The 4501-nt window shown below is 42.9% G+C and overlaps 1 pseudogene; it reads left to right on the forward strand.

Moving 5' to 3' along the window:
- The first annotated feature begins 1177 nt into the window (after positions 1-1177).
- Positions 1178-3281, forward strand: LOC102407621 (annotated as a pseudogene).
- Positions 3282-4501: the final 1220 nt, after the last annotated feature.

Below are 4501 nucleotides of genomic sequence, written 5' to 3' on the forward strand. Positions count from 1 at the left end.
TCAGGTTTGGAATTAGTATTATAATTTAGTAGTGTGCTAAGAAATCTCAATAACCTCAGATATGCAGATGACACCACCCTTATGGCAGAAAGTGAAGAAGAACTAAAAAGCCTCTTGATGAAAGTGAAAGAGGAGAGTGAAAAAGTTGGCTTAAAGTTCAACATTCAGAAAACTAAGATCATGGCATCTGGTCCCATCACTTCATGGGAAATAGATGGGGAAACTGTGGAGCAGGTCTGAGACAGTGGCTGACTTTTTTTTTCTGGGCTCCAAAATTACTACAAATGGTGATTACAGCCATGAAATTAAAAGACACTTACTCCTTGGAAGGAAAGTTATGACCAACCTAGATAGCATATTCAAAAGCAGAGACATTACTTTGCCAACAAAGGTCTGTCTAGTCAAGGCTATGGTTTTTCCAGTGGTCATGTATGGATGTGAGAGTTGGACTGTGAAGAAAGCTGAGCACCAAAGAATTGATGCTTTTGAATTGTGGTGTTGTAGAAGACTCTTAAGAGTCCTTGGACTGCAAGGAGATCCAACCAGTCCATTCTGAAGGAGATCAGTCCTGGGTGTTCTTTGGAAGGAATGATGCTAAAGCTGAAACTCCAGTACTTTGGCCACCTCATGCGAAGAGCTGACTCGTTGGAAAAGACCCTGATGCTGGGAGGGATTGGGGGCAGGAGGAGAAGGGGATGACAGAGGATGAGATGGCTGGATGGCATCACCGACTCGATGGATGTGAGTTTGAGTGAACTCCGGGAATTGGTGATGGACAGGGAAGTCTGGTGTGCTGTGATTCATGGGGTTGCAGAGCCCGACACGACTGAGCGACTGGACTGAACTGAACTGAAGTGATGATGAACTCATCATGTCTTTAACCACAGTGTCTTATTCCAAACGAGAGGAGTGGCAGGCAATGGCCTCCAGGGGAGGGTGATGATGGGATGGGAGGACCAAACAGGTTTGGGAGCAGGAGCTCCAGATGAGGAGGAAGAGCAGGTTCCATGGGTGCAAGCTGCCAGCAGGCCTCGGGAGAGGCACCCCAGCAGGAAGTCTCCAGATGTGGAGCAGGTCTGAGTGATGACAAGACCCAGGAGGAGACACTGCTGGGAAGCGGGTGACAGAGTGCAGTAAGGTCAGTGGAGCTGAGGTCAGCTCTCCTGCAGCTGGTCGGATGGGTGACGAGGGGGCTGTGCAGGCCAGTGGCTTTCTCCCCTACCGGGGTGAATCTCCCAGGCTGTAATCGTATCCACCAGCCCCACTTCCTTCTTCACGTTGTTCTTCCTGGAGTCCCCCTGCCTCAGTCCTCCTCTGGCCACTCACCTGTCCACTTTTCGTTCCCACATTTTGTGGATTCAGTCTCATCTACTACTGTTTCCAGCTGATCTTTATGCTTGGGGAGTTAGACCTTTAAAAATATAACTCTGTGGTCATTTGAATGGGACTTGGGGAGGAGAGGAGATAAAACATGCATTCAATCTGCCATTTCCCCCCCTTTTTTCAATATCATTAGGCTGAAGGAAAGTGATGACATTGAATAGTGAGACAAAATGGGAGACCCCCTAACTTGCGGCAGGGGTGGTGGGTTACTCCTCCTTGTTAAAGGTCACTGATTTCTTGTTTTGAAGACAGATTGTGGAGACTACTTTGGTGGCCTAGGGGTTAGGACCATGTGCTTCTGCTGCTGAGGGCCCAGGTTTGATCCCTGGTCAGGGAACTAAGATCCCAAAAGATGTGTGGCATGGCAAAAAAAAACACAAAACAAAACCAGACTCTGAAGAACTGAGATGGACAGAACAAATGTCACAAATGAGATGAGACAAGTCAATGAGGACTCTCTAGACAGGAAATGACCTTGATTATAATTCACTTTGATTATAATTCACTCCTTGTCTTGATGGAAACTCACTACTTACAAAAAAAATGATAGTGGGAAGAATCTCTCTTCCTTTTTATTATTACTTAATAGTTCATTTTCCCTACTTCCCTTCTGATTAATACAAAAGGTATTAATTACTAAATACTTAGCTTCCTCCTCGGCTTCTGCCGGCAGCTGGACTGCACGTGGCGTGCTTCTTTTGCAGACGTGGGGCTCCTGCAGGCTTGAAGAACGACTTTGAGCCATTGCTCAGCTATTTCCAGGAGATGGATAGTGTGCACTTTGAGGATTTCTCTGAGCTCTGGAGGAGTGTGAAGTTTGGAACCATCTTCTGTGGTAGAATGAGAAATTTAGAAAAAAACACGTCTGCAAAAGAAGCTTTGGCTTTGGCTTGGTGATATTTTTTACCTCCATACACCGTCCAGATCAGAACTGGTATTTTGTATCTGCTATATGGATTATATAACACCCAACTGTGTCAACTAAAACAAAAGATTAGAGTTGCCCTGAAGGATTGGGATGAAATTTTAAAATTTCAGCAAGATTTGATATATGTACAACATTTTGAGGCAGCTTATATTTTTAGGAAGCTATGACTAGACAGAGCATTTCACTTTACAGAAATGCTTAAATTCCTGTCATACAGAATGAAGAAAAAATTCAACGAGCTGAAATTACTGAAGAATTTAAGGACCCAAATGATTGATAATGAAACTTATCAGTTATGATGTATTAGAGGAAATGATGAATGTTCATGACCATTATCAGAGAATTAAACATGTAATTTCAGCTGACAAGTCCAATCCGGAAAAATCCCTCAACTTGATAAAGGATGATTTTTTTAATAATATCAAGAACATAGCTTTGGAATATCAGCAGTGGCACAAAGACAGAAAGAATCCACCTTTAAAACTGAAAGTTAAAGATGGAGAAGAAAAGAGTGAGAGAAATTCACAACAATCAGAGAGATGTGAAAGGGCAGCATCATTAGCGAAAATAAAATCAAAGGCCTTTTCAGTTGTTCAGGCATTGAGATCAAAAAGGCACCATCAGGTCAAAGTTGACTTTTCTGACTCTGGTTCTGCACCTGGTCAAGTACAAACCAAAGCAACTAGGAAAAGAAGAAACAAAGAAATGCTGAAACCAGCAGGAAGTGGAAGTGTCTTCCAGAGCCAGAGGTGACACGCATAAGGAAGATAAATCTTTAAGTCTGAGTATGCCTGTGGTTACAGAAGAGGATGAGGGGAACAAAAGTTTTAGTGAAACAAAGTTCACTGCACCTAAGAGGAGAAGAAAACAGAGAACAAAACCCTGGTGTAGAGTACTTAATATTGAGCTCTCTGACAGAAAAGATTTATATAGGTTCATCTCTACCAATATTTTTGGACACCCAATGTGAAGAGCTGACTCATTAGAAAAGACCTTGATGCTGGGAAAGATTGAAGGCAGGAGGAGAAGGGGATGACAGAGGAGATGGTTGGATGGCATCACTGACTCAATGGACATGGATTTGAGCAATTTCTGGGAGATGGTTAACGACAGGGAGGTATGGAGTGCTGCAGTCGATGGGGTTGCAAAGTTAGACACAACTGAGAGACTGAACAGCAACAACTACCATTTTTCTAGATTCTGCATGACCCAGCAATCCTACTCCTGGGCATATACATGGAGGAAACCATGATTCTAAAACATACATGCATCTCAATGTTTATTGTAGCACTATATACAGTAGCCAGAACATGGAAGCAACCTAAGTGTCCATCAACAGAGGAATGGATAAAAAAGATGTGGCACATATATACACATGGAATATTATTCAGCCATAACAAGGAATGAGATTTTGCCATTTGCAGAGACAGAGATTCTCTGGTGACTCAGATGGTAAAGAATCTGCCTGCAATGCGGGAGACTGGGGTTCAGTCCCTGGGTTGGGAAGATTCCCTGGAAGAGGGCATGGAAACCACTCCAGTATTCTTGCCTGGAGAATCCCCATGGACAGAGAAGTCTGGAGGGCTGCAGTCCATGGGGTCACAAGGAGTTGGACATGACTGAGCGACTAAGCATAGCACAGAGACGTGGATGGACCTAGGGACTGTCATACAGAGTGAAGTAAGAAAGAGAAAACCAAATATTGTACATTAGCACATATGTGTGTAATCATGACTATATTTTGAAGATAGGGTATGAAGCACTTGATAAGATTTGCTTTAGATGTGAAATGAAAGCTTATTGGGCAGAGTTCAAATAGAAAATATTTGTGTTTAACAGTGGGTGAATTAAAATATGTCCAAGTACTGGTTACCTATTATATTAAAGTAAGCTATTTGTATTGTTAACTTGATTATAATAAAATAATAGCACTAAGTTGTAAAAAAAAGAAAAAAAATACTCAGCTTCCCTGATAGCTCAGTTGGTAAAGAATCCAACTGCAGTGCAGAATACCCCAGTTCGATTCCTGGGTTGGAAAGATCTCCTGGAGAAGGGAAAGGCTACCCACTCCAGTATTCTGGCCTGGAGAATTCCATGGAGTTTTTAGTCCATGGGGTCACAAAGAGTTGGACACAACTGAGCAACTTTCACTTAGGATACCAGAACTAAAATCCTGTGATGCTCAGCCCA

Source organism: Bubalus bubalis, chromosome 13 (assembly GCF_019923935.1).
Source record: "Bubalus bubalis isolate 160015118507 breed Murrah chromosome 13, NDDB_SH_1, whole genome shotgun sequence".
Taxonomy (NCBI): domain Eukaryota; kingdom Metazoa; phylum Chordata; class Mammalia; order Artiodactyla; family Bovidae; genus Bubalus; species Bubalus bubalis.